General features: G+C 33.9%; 2 long non-coding RNA genes and 1 pseudogene across 2 annotated transcripts; all 3 read right to left on the bottom strand.

Moving 5' to 3' along the window:
• Positions 1–5,079: 5,079 nt before the first annotated feature.
• On the bottom strand, positions 5,080–6,029 carry LOC120179156. Its single transcript, XR_005521585.1, has 4 exons — positions 5,945–6,029; positions 5,671–5,800; positions 5,405–5,523; positions 5,080–5,173 (listed from the first exon to the last, which is right to left on the bottom strand). It is a non-coding gene; the product is annotated as an uncharacterized LOC120179156 (long non-coding RNA).
• Positions 6,030–6,827: 798 nt separating this feature from the next.
• Positions 6,828–7,875, bottom strand: LOC120179155. The gene is made up of 3 exons (XR_005521584.1): positions 7,632–7,875; positions 6,982–7,087; positions 6,828–6,897 (listed from the first exon to the last, which is right to left on the bottom strand). It is a non-coding gene; the product is annotated as an uncharacterized LOC120179155 (long non-coding RNA).
• A 261-nt stretch (positions 7,876–8,136) lies between these two features.
• On the bottom strand, positions 8,137–9,236 carry LOC120179130 (annotated as a pseudogene).
• Positions 9,237–17,987: the final 8,751 nt, after the last annotated feature.

The following is a 17,987-nucleotide window of genomic DNA, read 5'->3' as shown; positions in this document are numbered from 1 at the left end:
ATACTCTCACTAGTTGTTATCTCGAATTTTCTCTTACTTAGAATGTTAAGTAAGGGTTTATTAGTCTAATATTATTTTTAGTTTATTAAGCTACTCTATTCTGATCATTTGTTATTTAAGCCATTTCACTATTTTTTTTGTCTCTAAAGAAGTCTCTACTTATTTCATCAATTTATGATAGTTATTGATTATACTATTCATTGGCTATAACACTAGCTAGTCTATTACCTGACTTGGGTTCATTATTGGGTAGCGACACTTTAGCCGTTCTTACCGCACTTCTTTTTTATGCCCCTTGAATTGAAAAAAGGACTTATATGTTCTCGATTCATTGATGTTTGCTTTGAATACAACTTTACTATTATGTAATTTAACTTACATATCATACTGTTTGTCAGTAGATCCTCATTATTTGATATGTGCTCAACTGAAGATAAGTGGATGATTTACGCTTAGTATGATTACTTCGGTTGTTACCCACTCCTACGAGTGTTATTAGACTCCCTAGGCCCTTTGTGTCCTTCACGAACTAAGTTATCCCATTACATATCATCCTTAGCTCTTATTGGATTTAAATGAAGTCAAATCTAACCATCCAAAGTGAGTAGTATTGATACTCTACTTGTAATATCGATAATCTAGGGTCAAATCTCGATACCCCTATGAGTATGGGTACAAAAATGGCTTCTGTTGCAAAAAATTTGGCCCAATATCGATACTATATACCCTGAGTATCGATACTATAGGGGTAGTGTATCAATACTATCCCTAGTGGTATCTATACACCAAGCTAAAAATACCTAAAATGTATCTCAATTTATTTAGTATTGATACTCTCTATCCAGTATCGATACTCAAACCCATAAATATTTTATTTAAGCTCGAGAAACATTCAAGAATCATCACAAAGGTGTTAGTTTGGTTTTTAATCACGTGCTATCACTTTAGGAGGTTACTTAGGGTCTAAAAGTCATATTAAACACCATATTTACTATAATATCATTTAATCATGAAATCAAACATAAACCCAAAAATGCTCAATTACACAAATCTTAGTAATTCTTCATGCTTATGAAAGCCTTAAAACTTCAAAGGATCAGAAATACACTAACTTGGTTAAAGAATCCCGAAATAAAGATCATTTTGCTAGTTATTTCTATCCTCCAAGGCTTGGATGATAAACCTCCCATTTTTTCTAGTCAAAACATGAAAGCAAGCTTTTTGAATCATAAACAACATTGCTCTAAGGTTTAAGGAGGAATTTGAAGTAAACAAAGTGCAAGAGCTTACCTATGAGATATGAAACTTGGAGACAGAAAAAGATAAAATGAGAATGAAAAGAAGTGAAGGGAAGGGAAGAAGAATATGAAATGATAAAAAAAAGCTCTCATCTTTGTAAAAAAGGTGAAATTCCTCGTTTGGTCCTTCTTCATCTTTCTACTAATAAAAAAATCTTATTTATTAATAATTAGGCTAAATCTAAACCTAATCAAGCCCACACAAGGTCCAACAACTTCAATTACGAACACCACGAGGTGAACATACCTCTCAGGTAAACCTGAAACTACTAGCCTGAAATTTGGGGTGCTACGTTATATGTCTCAAGAATTATAACACCCCAAATTATGGGATAGTAGTTCCGGGTTACCCGAGAGGTAAGTGGATCCCTATGAATTTTAAAAATTAAGTTGTTAGGTTTAATTGGGTTGAGTTCGGGCCCAATTAGTCTTAAAAAGGAGATTATTAATTAGTAGAAAAATGAGAAATGACCAAAAGTATTATTTCCCACATTTTCTCAATTTGAAGCCTTTATATATATCATTTCATTTCATTCTCTTCATTTCTCAATTTTTCTTCTTCTTCTTCTTCTTCTCATCTCTAAGGATTTAGCCAATGTAAGAGTTTAAGCCTTTTCATGATCCATTTTCGTTCATATTTCCTTCATCAACATCGTTTCAGTGCATCAAGCCTTGGGTTTTATAGTTAATGAAAAAAGTGAGAGTATTCATCACAATCATGAAGGAAAGGAGTTTGGCTTATCAAGAGGCTTCATATCGGGTTTCTAGCACCAAGGTAATGTATTTCTAATCCTTTAGAGTATTAAGATTTCATAAATTTAAAGAGACTATTGAGATTTGAGTATTTAAGCATTTTAGGGTTTACACTTGATATTAAGATGAAATCACATTTAAAAGGTTTAAAAGACATTTTTATGGTACCTAAAGACCCCAAACAACTTCTAAAGCTTTAGAATAACTTTAACAACCAAACCAAGCCTTTTGGGATATTTTTAAGTACTTTGTGAGACTAAAACATCTTTTTGGGGTTCAAGTATCAATATTGGGATGAACAATATCGATACTGGATAATTTGGAGCTAAAATTAGGGTTTTGAACTGAAAGTATTGATACTGCCAAGAAGAGTATTGATATTGCCCCTGAAGTATCGATACTCAGGGTGACAATATCAATTCTAAGGCCCCATTTTCGCAACATAATGCATTTTTGGTACTGATACTCATAGGGACATCAATATTTGACCCTAGGTTATCCGTATTGCAAGTAGAGTATCGATACTACTCATTTTGAAAGGTCTAGTTTAATCTGGTTAAGGCCCGTAAGAGCTAGGGATGATCCTAATTAGTAAGACTTAGTCCGTGGGTGATTAAAAAAGCTAAGCAGAGACCAAATACACTCGTAGGAGTGGGTTACAACTGAATTACTTTAGTAGACGCAATGCATTCAAGTTTCTTCATTCGAGCACATATACAGATGGTTGGGAAAGATGATCATTGCAGATGAATGTACCAACTAGTGGTACAATGAGTAAGCAAGTTTCTGAAATAGTAGAAAATGTGGGCATTGAGAACGTTGGTAAACCTAGGAGGTAAGACATCCTTTTAATCTGAAGGGTATTTAAAGGAAATTTAATAAGAGTGATCAGGGTGTCACTACTCAGAGTTGAATCGAGTCAGGTATCAGGCTAGAGAATACTGCAGCCAGTGAGTAGTAATAAAAAAATCATCATAAAACCCCGAGAACGTGTAGAGGATTTACTAGAAGTAGAGAATGGCTAAAACTCCCTTAGGTATCAAATGAACCGAATAGAATGACCTATTAGATAACAACAGTAACATACCATTAAGCCTTTGCATAACCTTCTAAGAGAGAGAACAAGCGAGATAGCATCCAGAGTGAAGATGGCCTCACCTTAGTGAATCCAATTGTACTAGGGGATACCCAGGTTACCTTAGATGCTCTAGTGGGGTATTTTCAGTTCACGAGGCACTTCAAGTGTAAGTGAGAGCACAAATCCAGAACACTAAAGAGTCAACTAGTGATGTCAATGTCATATGGCATCTGGGACTAAGGCATGCATGTATAGTTGCATCACTCCAGTTTAAGTGGTGACGATCATCTAGTGGTATTGGATATCCGAGAACACGTGAAGAAAGTATGCAAGGTACTTTTTTGGGTAACTATTTGGGCGTAATACCTAACATTCATAAAGGGAAGGTTGGTAGGGGTGATGTCCTTACCCAAATACACCACATTGGTTGTGTAAGGCACTTCAACGGCTAATTTGGGTGCAAGGCCTAACACTCACTAGGGATGGGTTAGCTAGATGTGATATCCGCAGTCACCAGTGTTTGATGACTTTGTGGGATAAGATACTAGTCAACATTGCATATTGATAGTACATAGTCGAGCCAGAGTGGTAGTTGGTCTGAATAGAGGCCTGATAGAAGCGTGCTCATAGCAAGGCTTTTTATCCAATAACTAAGGGAAGTTTTAGACCCTATATCAATACAAGCCAGTTAAGTTTTAAGTAGGTAATACTTGATCAAGATCATGTATGTACCTACTGCCACTACTAGAAAAAACCCCTTTAATGACGCTCATTGCGCGTCATATATGGGCACATATGACACACAAATGCGGGTCATTGAAGCCACCAACATAAATCTCAGATGACACGCAATTGTGTGTCATAAATCTGTAACACGCATTTATGACACGCATTTATGACACATTTATGACGCATATTGAAAGTCATTGAAGCCCCCGTCATAAATGAAGATGACACACATTTGTGTCATAAATTTATGAAACGCATGTATGACTTACATTGCGTGTCATTGAAGCACACATCATTAGAAAAGATGATACACATTCGTGTGTCGTGATTGTATGTCGTAAATTATATATATATATATATATATATATATATATATATATATATATTGTAGATTAACAAATAATAAAACTAAATCACATTTAATGCCTCTTAATACTAAATATATATATCATATTATATAAAAAGCAATCCATTTGCATACAATATATTCACATTAAGTTATCAAAAATATTGTAATCATATGTCGATACAAAATAACACAGCATAATAAAGTTTGCCATATAAGATACCCATTCTTTGCGAATATGATCAATGTCATCATTCGTGCATTCTTTGAAGCATATGTAAAAATAAATTTTACACATTTAATTAGTAAAACTTCTCATATAAATTATATACATTATCACAGTACGAATTCACAGTTTTCAGTCTTGCTAACAAGTACTTGCATTAATTTGTTTAGAATAGCATCCTACTTTAAGTCCATATGATAGTTGTATGACTAATGTGTATGTATGATATGACAGATGTGTATCAAAAAAGTTTGCTTACATTCTTATTGACCAGTACTTCAAGTCCGTTCTCGACTATCTCTTTCATGAACTTACAAACATAATATCCACACTCGGTATCTCACGACTGACGGGGACACTACAAACAGTTTATAATACACGATTAGTCAAAGAAAACAAAGAAAATACAACATTGAGAAAGAACATATAACCTTTATTATAAGTTAATAAACAAACACTGAAAGTTATAAATCTCCTTAAATGAATTCAACAATTGTCCTAGTTCACATAAAATTAGTTACTGCTCCCTGCTCAGATTAGCCATGAACTATACTATCTATGATGCACAAAGAAGAATTGAAACCAAAGCCTATGTTTCTCTACCAAACGCATCTAATGTCTAGGTAAGTAGCACTGACTTTACCTTGCAACAGATGCTAGTTTAAACCCATAATACTGCAGTTTTATTTTCCTGCAACCCTCAATTACAACAACTGCCCACATGGTGACTACAGTAAAAACACCTAATACAACAAACATGTACGTCCATCAACTCAAGGCACTGCTTGTGGATGCAAGAAACCAATAATGATGCACACTGAAAAAAATGAATATGCTTCATATCCTGTCAATTGGTTTTAAGTTGGATACTTGATAGAGTTCAACAAGATTTTTAGCTTAAAATGAATGACATTTAGAATCTAAAATTTACAGCTAATGGACTTATTCAACTGAAAGAAAGCAAGGCTACTCACCACAGGCAGTACTAGGAGGCCCAACATGACCAGTCAAGCTATCACTTTCTTCCACCAAGGATATGATGCTACAAGTCTCTGTCATGCCATATCCCTAAACTACTACGTAGCCAAAACACCTATAAAATACACAAGTCAAAGATCGAGGAATGTAAAGCTATGGTACTAAATTCGACTGACGTTGCTTATCAGATGGTTTGGAGACCGATTGAGTGTTTGCTAGCAAAGTGCTAAAATATAATAATCGTGTACGAAAATCAACTTACACTCTCAAGAACTCCATTACTTCAGGCGAAAGAGGGGAAGCATCGTATATCATAAAACACACTCATCCTCCAAGCTTTTCCCTTATTTTGTTAAAAACTAATATGTCCGAAATTGGCGATTCTTTCTTCCCTGAAACAATTGTAGGAAACACGAGCAGTTAGATGGCAAAACAAGTGGCAAGCACACTGAGAGTATACACCTTTTTATAACACTCATATTAATTGGAAATATATAATATATAGAAAAAGAAAGCTTAATTATTACTAAACATACCATTCATGATGGCTTCCTTCTTGGAATTGTAGGCTACCGTAAATAGTCTCTCATTTAGAGTGCCAGAAGCCTTTACGGTGTTGGTGATTCTATGGAAGTTAAATGAACTAAATAAAAATTGAAAAACATTAAAAGATGCAATCAATTTATTTTATCTAACTGTCAACCTCTATCATACTCGGCATAAATTCGATTGAATAGTCGAGGCACACTGAAAAATATTGTTGGTTTAAGAGCAGCCAAATCATCCATTAGTTTCAAAGTGTCCTGCCAACAGCAGGGCAAATCATTTAGAAAATCAGCAAGGAAATAAATTTCTAAGACGAGGATAGGATTATAGGAAGAAACAATATCCGTTTTCCCTTACCGATGATGTACTCAAATTCACAAGGAAAAAATAGAGATGGTTTTAGGTAACTTTTAGATTCATTCAACAAAACTGCTATTCATATTTAGGGAAATAGATACAGCCTCATAAACAGATATAAACCTTTTCTAATATCCTTTATTTAATAATAAAAAATGAGGGAAAAAGAATCATCATGCAAAATATTTACAAGATAATATATATATAAACAAATCAAGAGAATTATTCTGGACTATCACCCTATCAGTCTTAAAAAGCATTTATCTATGATAGATGGAGTTATCCTTTTAGCATGCCTTGACATATATTCAATTGTTCACTTGATATTGTACATAATATCAAAAGCATAGATGGAAAAAATTAATAAAGAACATGTGAAAATTATGTTTAAGTTTTATTCCAGGAAAAGGCTGAATATGCGTCATATCCTGCCAATTTATTGTGAGAAACAAAAGCATCAGAAATTGTTGGTTTCATGTTTATATTGCTAAAGTACCTGTAACTGGCTGCATAAATTGAATAAAGAAGAGAATAGCAAGCAACTATAATAGTTTCTAGTATTGCAAAGCCAAGTGAAATCCACCATCTGTAATGAAAGAATAATAGCATGCTTTGTAAACGTCCAAGTAACATTTTCAAGAATTATACATGTAGCAAAGACTCGTCTCACTTCTTGAGAGGAAAAAATAGACACACATATAACTCTTAATCTTCTCGTTACCATCCAATCCCTCCTTCCGCAACTTCACTAAGGATGGAACAATATGACAGAGTACCTGTTTTCAATCAATTCAAGAGAACACATAAGAGAATTCATCAAAAATAAAATAATTCATAAAACAAAAGAAATTTAGGCCAAAACCAAGATTCAATGGACCATTGCCAGGACTAAACGAACAAGAAAAGTTTACAGCCACTCCTAAATACACTACAGAAGACCAACACCCCAAAATATGAAGTGATTCCTAGTCCCGTACATTTATCCAATAACAAGGTAGTAATTTTATCCCAACTAAAAGAAAGTAACTCCAGAACCCTAATAGACCATTAAACTCTAGAACATTGGCCAAAGAAGAATAACTAGACACATCATATGAGCTTTTTAATAGAAGAAATAACTTTTGGCCATTTGTGCAACCATTCCATCTTAAAAGAACATAGCAACCATCCTCAACATCTATCTATCTATCTCCACTTAAACATATAACATGAGGGTGTCAAATAGATTTCATAGCATGAAGTGTAGAAAAAAATATGGAATTTAAAAGTTTACACAATCATGTAAAACAAATCTTATATGACCAAAGAAAAAGTACAAACCTGCATAATTATGGATGCAATGATCTGAGGGGTGATACCAAGCTGAAAAAATGACTGTTTAAGCTCCGCAGAAAAATACCCAGATCATCTACCAAAAGCAAAATAGAAGGCCAACACTTCTTTGTCCATATAAACATGTCTATTTCTAACAATATCAAACAAACTGCTATCACATCATTCACTTTTCTTTTTAAAATTAATTGACACGTCTTGCCAAATATTACAAAACTATTTGAGGATTAAGGTTCCACCACATTTAATGAAACTACGTTGATTATACTTGTGAAACAGAAATTAAATTGTAGTTCCTCAGTGTTTATTTCTAAAGAATGCAATTTCAAAACTGTGAAAAGTCAATTCAAAGAAATACTTAAAAGATTAATCATTAAATGGGTGAGAAAGTATTTCAAATGCAAGTAGTCTAATAACAACTGATTGCAGAGCTGGAAAATTAGAAAGTACATAAATTTCGAATCCATAAATAGCAAGTATAACAATACCTGGTGTTTCCCATCCTTGATCAATTTGATACGATCTCCCATGAAAAGCAATTACCGAAATGTTAAAACCCCATGAAAATGACATAAAATGATAAAGTTTCCCAAATAATTGCATTGAGTAAGCACGGGAATCATTACTAAAAACCAAGTAAGCTATATCCAGCCAATTACCCATTCTCCACGAAGGAAATGATGGCTTGTAATGTAGCTGAGAAACCAGCTAGTTTGTGTTCATCTCCATATCTGGAAGTGAAATGTACAAAAGAATTAAAGTAAGATCCATTAGCAAGCCGTTCATTTTATATGTGCAGATTTTGCACCTTCAAGTGTTAGTATTTCTAGGAACTACTAACACACCTGGAATATATACGTTTACCAGAATTACTCAAAATAAAGAAGTGTTTCTTCCTCTTTCTCTATGCTATCAAACCATCATCCTGCACTTCATTCCTAAATTAAACATGATGCAATATAACAAAGATTGTTTGAAGTTACTTCTTTCTTTTTGTTTCCAAATCAAACCATGAAAGGCTAATAATTCTTACACTCAAACAATAAAATTGTTATCGACTGATCCAAATTCCAAAACCTCATAAACATTCAAAACTTTAAATTTGCTGAATTCGGGAAAAAACAAGCTAAACCATTTTTTTGTTCAACAAGGAAAAGAACTGGAGTGGCTAACCTCATCAACATGGCGTTTACCCAGAACCCAAGGGGAGGCCTGATTAACGGAGAATCCTTCGAGGAAACCATTGTTCCTTACTTCATGAATACCATTACCGTCAATTTTACTCGCTTCATCGATCCTAGACTCGCTCGTGGTACTACTACTTCATCTCTCACCGGTATATCCACTACTGGTAGAACTAGAGGGCCTTTCGTCGCCTAATATATCTTGATTCTCCACGATTAATTGGTCGTCTTCTTCATCGCCGTTGTCTCTCTCCTGATTCAACAATGCGTTGGCAAATTCATCGCCATTTCCACGACTAGGTTCAGTGAGTGTCAACAAACCGAAACGTTGGCCAACTAGTATGAGATTAGAATTTTTCTTTAAGCCGGTAGAGTCATCAAGAGAAGACAAAGATGAGGTAGAATCCGACGTTTAGTTTTACCCTCTCGGAAAATCAAAATCCCGGATTCAAAATCCAAAAGCAAAATCGAAACGGTGCTCAACACTTCTTTGTTAATGTTCACTCCTTTAACTTCTAGATTTTTTCTAGAAACAGAGGAAAACTAACCTGGAATTTTTGCTAAATAATGGGGGAAGAAAAGTTTTTCTGAAGAATTTTTTCTAAATAATGGGGATGAAAGTTTTACCCTGCGGAATTTTTTATAAAGAACTATACTAGAAGCGGGAAAGGATAAAAATAATGGGAGAAATTAAAAGATAATTTTTATAGAGGACACACAATTAAAAGTGTATTCCGTGTTTTTGTTACTTTTTTTAGATTATGACTATTAAATATGACACACATTATTGCAAGTCACAAATCGTTCAGATTTTAAAAAACATGACATTTTTTATGACACATATTTTTTGTAAGTCATAAATTAACGTGTGTCATTAAAGGTATATTTTCTTGTAGTGTGCTTAGTACCTAAACTTTAGCACGATTATGTTTATGAGACTCTTAATGCTACTCTAGATTAGAAATTGCACTGTTAGGCTTTGTAAGCTCAACCTTCAGATGTTTTTTGTGGGTGGGTTAGTAGTTAGAGCAGTTCAAGGAGAATTGTCATGGCAGGACTTCCAACATTCCCCTTTAAAGTACTGTATTATAGCTTTAATGGGCATGTTTATTCATAAAACCTTACTCGTGTTTACAGATTTATAATAAATAGTTTCTAATACTTTGATTTAAATTATGTGTCATGGATCTCTATTTTACTAAATGTTTTATTAAATGTTTTTATGTTATATGATACCATCGAGTATGTTTTAAAAGAGATCGAGTAGGTTTTTAAAAATCAATGGTTACCTCGGTAGTCCAATATTGTATTTTAGGCCCAATCGGATCTAGGGTATTACATTTAGTGGTATCAAAGCGTCAGGTTAAGTCGGTCATAGACCAAGTGGTAAATTTTAGTAAGGTGAATACATGCCCCTAAGTACTGAAAGTACTTGTATAAGTCTAGAATCCTAATGGTGTTTCCACTACAAGAAACATACCCTTTAATGACGCGCATTGCGCGTCATCTATGGGTGTGGATGACACACAAATGCCTGTCGTTGAAGCCACCGACATGAATTTTTTATGACGCGCAATTGTGTGTCATAAATCTATGACGCACATTTATGACGCGCATTAATGACGTTCTTTGAGTGCCATTGAAGCCCCCGTCATAAATTAAGATGACACACATTTGTGCGTCATAAATTTATGACACGCATGTATGACTTACATTGCGCGTCATTGAAGCCCCCGTCATAAATTAAGATGACACACATTTGTGTGTCATAAATTTATGACACGCATGTATGACTTACATTGCGCGTCATTGAAGCCCCCGTTATAAATCTTCTTAACATACATTTGTGTGTCATAAATTTATGACACGCATATATGACTTACATTGCATGTCATTGATGCACACGTCATTTAAAAAGACCACAAACGTTCGTGTGTCGTGATTGTATTTCAGAAATTATATATATATATATATATATATATATATATATAAATATAGATATATATATAAATATAAATATATATATATATATATAAATAATATATATATATATATATAATATATATATATATATATATATTGTAGATTGACAAATAATCAAACTAAATCACATTGAATGCCTCATAATACTAAATCTATGTACCATATTATATAGAAGCAATCCATTTGCATACAATATATTCACAGTAAGTTATCAAAAATATTGTATTAATCATATGTCGATACAAAATATCAAGGCATAATAAAGTTTGCCACATAAGATACCCATTCTTTGCGAATATCATCAATGTCATCATTTGTGTATTCTTCTTTCCCATCGCCAACCTAAGTAAAAAATATGAAATAAGTATATAATTTATACTTATTTAAAGTGAAGTATATAATAAACTATTAAAGAGTACTAAAATGACCAATTTTACATATGCATTCTTTGAAGCATAATAACATTATGCAAAGTCATAAAATCAATAGCATTATAAAAAATTTCAACTTTGTTCACAACAATATCATCACAAATAATAACCACAAGAGAGTCCCTGTTACGTCTATAGTACTTGACAAAATCAAATTTTGGGTTTTAAGTGCTAGTACGTGTTAAATGCTTTCACAACTCCACCGAACATTTCAAATTGTTCTTTTAGACATTGATTCATATATCGAAAAATAGTATCGATTGCCACATGCTTAAAACGTGTAATTAGATTCAAGAAATCACTCATTACTTACAACAGAATCTATCAATATATAGAAGCAAATAACAAGAAGTTTACCATCAATGTAATCTTTCACTAAGTTAAATTCACAAGATTTTTAAGTTTGTTTCAAATTATAAACGATAACCTCCATTCCATATAGAAATAAAAAGAGCATGACAATTCTTATTAATATGAATAGACAGGATATTATCGTAGATGAATTTCCAATAATATCATCCTACTTCAAGTCCATATGATAGTTGTATGACTAATGTGTATGTATGATATGACAAATGAGTATTAGAAAAGTTTGCTTACATTCTTATTAACCAGCACTTGAAGTCCGTTCTCGACTATCTCTTTCATGAACTTACAAACATAATATCCACACTCGGTACCTCCCGACTGACGGGGACACTACAAACAGTTTACAATAAACGATTGGTCAAAATGAAAGCTGCAATTTAAACAAGGAATGATCGTTCGAAGTCCTCACCAAAACATTGATCCAATTGAGGCTAACCCTTTTGTTAGATATACTTTGAGCATTGTACAATTTCATTGCCCTATAAAAATTGATGAAATATATCAAAGAATATATTATAATGTTTCGATAATTTATGTTACTTACGCATCAATAACTTCCTTCAACTGCTGATGGACATTGGTGGGCCCTAAGGAATCAAGATAATAACAATTTGTTGCTTTCATATCTATCACCGCCAACACCCAATGTCTTCTATAAAAACGAAAAACCAAATTAAGTTACTAAAATATATTGATAATCAAATGAAAAAACAAACCCGAGATTATATAGCACTAGGACGATGTCATTGTCCTTTCTTAGAGACAATCAATCTGCAACGCTTCGAATTACCTCATCGCTATTTTTGAATTTTGCCTTACGTTCTGATGGCGAGATTGCAGACGGGCTCATAAAACAAATTCCATGATCTCTTTTTGGCCCATTCTTGATTTCCTCAAACAAGTACCTATATATTAACATTAGACAAGTACGATGATTAAATATATTGTGTTTTAATAAAATTAAAATTATGCACTTACATCATATAGCCGATCATCTCATCCACAGTAAAAACCACTTCAAAATCTTCCTAAGTTATATACGTGAAACTCTCGTACCCAAACATATCGTCCTCACATTGTACTTTCACTGACTCCGCATTTTTAAGTTTTGCATCAACCATACGTGCAAACATTTTCAAAACATGGTTACTTTTAACTCTTAGCCTTGTCCTCATTTGTGCTCTCCTCCTCCTCCTTTACGGTGTTCATTCCTCCTTTTCTTTCTTTCCCTCTTCGGTGTCCCTTCTTCTTTCTCCTCTTCCTTTTTCCTTTACGGTGTCCCTTCTCCTTTACCCTCTTCCTTTACTTTCTCTTTTTCCGTCTTCGGTGTCCCTTCTCCTTTCTCCTCTTCTTTTTCAACAAGTTCTCTTTGTCATTTTTTTCCTTTTTTTACTCTCTACTACATCTCCGTTCACATGTTTTTTCCCATAAACGCCAACACTTTTTACTACAAAAAAAATATAAAGATATCATTTAAATTAGACATATATAATTTCTTTAAATAAATGAAAATATTACCAAATCAAAGCATCGAATGACTAGATGTCTAGGCCACTTCACTAGGAACCCCACTGCATCTTTAACCTTGTAAATGAACTCCTCATCTAGTGGAAACGGTAGTAAAGCGTCTCCTTGCACACTCATTTCCATCATTACTTCAATGTTTTCACCTGTTATATAAAGTTATTACTAAGATACAATATTCTAAAAAGTCAAAAAGAAAACTGATATTTTTTGTAATACCTGATAGATCATTATGCTTCATAATTGTTCCTTTGGGAACTATATTAGAGGCAATATCAATCGCAAGATAAGAGGAAGTATCCTACAAATTATATATATATATTAGTTGTAGTTAAGACTTACATTTAATTCATAGTATAATTTAATAAGACTTACAAGTAATTCCTCGGGTGGGTTGTCTTCAAAATCTACTTTGTCCCACCCTTGGCAACTTGCGCCTTCAAAAGCATCATTGATCCCTTTTTGTAGTTTCTCTATTGCATCTTCAATTTGGTTGAATCTTTTTTCAATATTTTTCTTCTCACCATCTAAGTAGTTTTTCACGGTATTGGGTAAGACAAAGTATTGGTATGGCCTTACAAATTTGCCCATCCCTCGCAGACGCCCACGTTGTTCCTGGGTACCTAGGGCTTGGGTAAGCATGTCATTTGTTCCACAACTGACCTCTCCTAAAGTTTCTGACTTTTGCATCTCTTCCTGTAGTGAAAGCAAATATTCATATTCAAAATATTCAAAGGATTAAAACTCATATGGTGCTATAACAATAAGATGAAAATAAATAAAGTAGGAATGTTCACAGGAACTTACCATTTTATCAACAACAATCTGGACATTTGGGTCATAACCTCCTTTTTTTCATTTGTCTTGCCTTTTTCCACAATAATGCTCTATCAATCTCGTCTTCCTCCTTTCCCTTTTCTTGCATCTAAATTAAAAATAATAACAACAATGAATTAACATAAACAAATGCATATCTAAACTATTCAATTAATTTACTACATACAATCTCAAGAGTTAGTCCAGCATATCCTTTTCTACTGAACCGATGATTGTATCTATGCTGTCCACGCATTTGTTTAGCTTTCTGACTTATTTCATGCATTAGAAACATTAAAACAGTCAAGACTGGTTTCTAAAACTAATATATATAACAAATACAGACTGGTTTCTAACCTCCCACTTCTTTGAAAGTCTTTGCGATACAAAAACCTTCCACTCATCTATCTTCAAATAAGGATACATCTCTGGAGGGTTGAGTAGATTTGCATTAGGGTCATTCTTAAACTTCTCAATGAATTTCTTATACAGATAATGCTTAAAGTTCTTCCACTTTGTCCCAATGGATTGAAGGGCGTTCTTCCGACTACTTGGATCAAGTTCAAAATTCATTTGAAACATAAAGCATTAATTAAAAAAATATTATTTTTAACTAAAAAAGATTAATTGGAAGTTAAGATCAGATGTTAGACTTACCAAAATGTATTGCCATAAGTCTTCTTTTTTTTCTTGTTCAACATCTCGCCAAGTGGCATAAGTGATAGGCACCATTGATCTTGCTACCATGCCCTCAAAGGAAGCAAGTTTCATTGCTTCAACGCCAATCGGAACACCATTTTTATTGTAAGTAACGATAACTTTTCCTTTAGTAGTTTTCCCTTTATTGTCGACCTCTTTGTTTAGAGTCTTCATCATGACTCGAAGACTGATCCGATTCCATGGTACCAAGTACAACCTATTTCAACATGATTGAAATAAAAAATGTTAGTACATTGTTATTTCTTGCAGTTCGGACAGAATTAATAACATACAGATGTTGAAATAAAAACATACTAAAAAGTAAAGATTTTATTTTGCAAAAAATATTTTAAACTAATATGCCCTCGCCATCCGGGCGTGTACACAAAAAATCATCATCAAGTTCTACTAAAGGGGAGTCTTGTGAAAAATCAAAAGTAACGTGGTATTCCAACATATCATCAGTTTCACCAGTTTCACCATTTACTCCACACTTGTACATCTTATGTGGTGTGAAGCCGACAACAGACAAATTCGTATCTTGTTGATCTTGAACATAAAAAACTTGTTTGGCTTGACTAGCTAATATGAAGCGTTCAGATTGGTGATCAAGCCTAACAAAGTTAACCACTGTGAATCCAAAGTCATCTTTTTTTATTCCATGACTATCAACCCAATCACACATGAAAACAGGAACAGTGAATATGCGATAATCAAGATCCCATATCTCCTGTATACGACCATAGTAAGTAACACCTCCATACACGGGATTGGAGTCTTTTGCACAAGCAATCTGCATAGCATGTGCAATTAGAGATACTCCACTACATTGAGTTGTTCTTGATTCATCTCCATATGTTGTATAGAACCGATACTCATTTATAGAAAAACCGCTATATTTCTTCACAACAAAACTTGTCCCTTTGGCCAACCAACGAACACTCTTACAAATGTCTTCCCCGTTAGCGAAATGTATATCAACCTTGGTCTTAAGCCAACTAATAAATATTCGACTGTGCTGAGTCTACAACCATTTACTATTTCGAGAGGCACGGGGGTTATGATCCTTCAATTCCAACATATGTTGCCTAAATAATTTTTGAAGATAGAATCATATTAGAAGTTAGAAAAAGTTTAATGCATTACATAGAGACAAAGAAGACACAGTGGTTCTTACTCTTTATACGGCTCCACATCAGCAGTATTTCGTAATACATAAAGATGAGCTTCATCAAGTAGCTTAGCATCTACAACCTCGACTGTACCCAGTGATAAAGGTTTGCTGGTGTGAATTCTTTCATCAACACGTTCATGAGGATTGCCAATTGATTTCATATTTTTAAGTAGTCTAAGATAAATTCCAAGGCTTCCTCTTCCACATAACATTCTGCAATACAACCTTCGGGTCGATGATGATACGTACATAGCCTTTGAGTGTTTTCATGTATCTCTCAAATGGATACATCCACCTAAAATGAACCGGGCCACATAACCTCACCTCTCTAACTAAATGCACCATCAAGTGGATCATGACATCGAAAAACGAAGGAGGAAAATACTTCTCTAACAAACACAAAGTTAATACGATGTCAGTTTGCAACTTGCCTAGCTTATTAACATCAATGACTTTACTACACAACACGTTGAAAAAATGACACAAACCTATGATTGTTTTCCTCACTTTCACATGTAATACCCCCTTTATTGCAAAAGGGAGAAGTTGTTGCATCAGTACATGACAATCATTAGACTTCAAACCATTAATCTTTGATACATCAGCAGACACAAGATTCTTGAAATTTGAATAGTACCCATCAGGCACTTTTATGGTAGACAATGTCTCATAAAACCGATTTTTTTCTGTGGTATTCAATGTGTAGCACGCAGGCAGAAGCCAAGTACGATTCCCTCTTGGTTGAGTTTGTAATTCATGCTTAATGCCCATCGCCTCAAGATCTTGTCGTGCTCTTAACCCATCCTTCATCTTGCCAGGAAAATTCAACAATGTCCCATAAACACTCTCACACACATTTTTCTCTATGTGCATAACATCTAACTGATGATGAAAGAGCAACTTCTTCCAATATTCAAGTTCAAAAAAAATCGATTTATTGTGCCAAAATTTAGCTCTCTCATCGATGTTTTCTTTTTCCTTCTTTAATGTTTTCTTCTTTGACGTTTTCTTCTTAGACGTTGTATTCTTACCCCATGAAGTCTCAAACCCCGTCAGATAGTCGTAAATCTCTTCACCTGATAATGGTTGTTTTATAACACCATCCTCTTGTTGATTGTTGAAATCTTTTTTTCTTTTACGAAGAGGATGTTGAAGTGGCAGGAAACTTCTATGACCAAGAAAGCATACTTTTTTTCAAATTTGGCAACCAGTGTGAACAAGTATTCTCTGAACATATTGGACACACATAATAACCTTTGGTAACACACCCCGAAAGATTACCATATGCAGGAAAGTCATTTATAGTCCAAAGTAATATTGCTCTTAGATTGAAGTATTCTTTCTTATAAGCATCATATGTCTTCACGCCAGTTTCCCACAAGAGTTTTAGATTTGCTATCAATGGTGCCAAGTAGACATCAATATTGTTACCAGGTTGTTTTGGACCTCATATCAATAGAGTCAACATCATGAATTTTCTTTTCATGCACAAATAAGAGGGTAGATTATAAGTTATTAAGATAACCGGCCAACATCTATGCTTGGAACTTAATGACTTGTGAGGATTGATACTATCAGCGGACAAGGCTAATCTAAGATTCCGTTTTTCTTCTCCGAATTCCTTCCACGTTTTATCAACAAGCTTCCAAGAGGTGGAATCGCGAGGATGACTTAGCATACCGTTATTAGCCTGACCTTGTGCATGCCAAGTTAAGTTTTGTGTCATTTTTGGTCACGAAAACATTCTCCTAAATCTGGGGATGGGAGGAAAATACCACAAAACTTTCGAAGGTACATTTTTGGTATTCTTCTTCCAACAAGATGTGCCACAAGTTGGACATTGAGAAGCATCCTTATGTTCTTTCCAGAATAGAACACAATCGTTTTCACATGCATGGATTTTTTCATATTGTATACATACTCCTTTTAGCAATTTCTTGGCATCATATAGGGAGTTAGGTATTCTATTGTTTAATGGTAAGACATCTTTTAGGGTAACTAACAATACTTCAAAACTAGCCTCAGACCACCCAAATTGACCATTGATATGTTGAAATTTCAATAATCCACTAAGTACATTATACTTTGACCCTACGTAAAGTGGCTTCTCACATTCTTCAAGAAGTGACTTCAATGAATCGGGTTCTTTTTCTACATCTCTAAA

The sequence above is a fragment of the Hibiscus syriacus genome, unplaced genomic scaffold (assembly GCF_006381635.1).
Source record: "Hibiscus syriacus cultivar Baekdansim isolate YM2019G1 unplaced genomic scaffold, ASM638163v2 tig00112402_pilon, whole genome shotgun sequence".
In the NCBI taxonomy this organism is placed as follows: domain Eukaryota; kingdom Viridiplantae; phylum Streptophyta; class Magnoliopsida; order Malvales; family Malvaceae; genus Hibiscus; species Hibiscus syriacus.
This window is presented reverse-complemented; position numbering and strand designations above follow the sequence as displayed.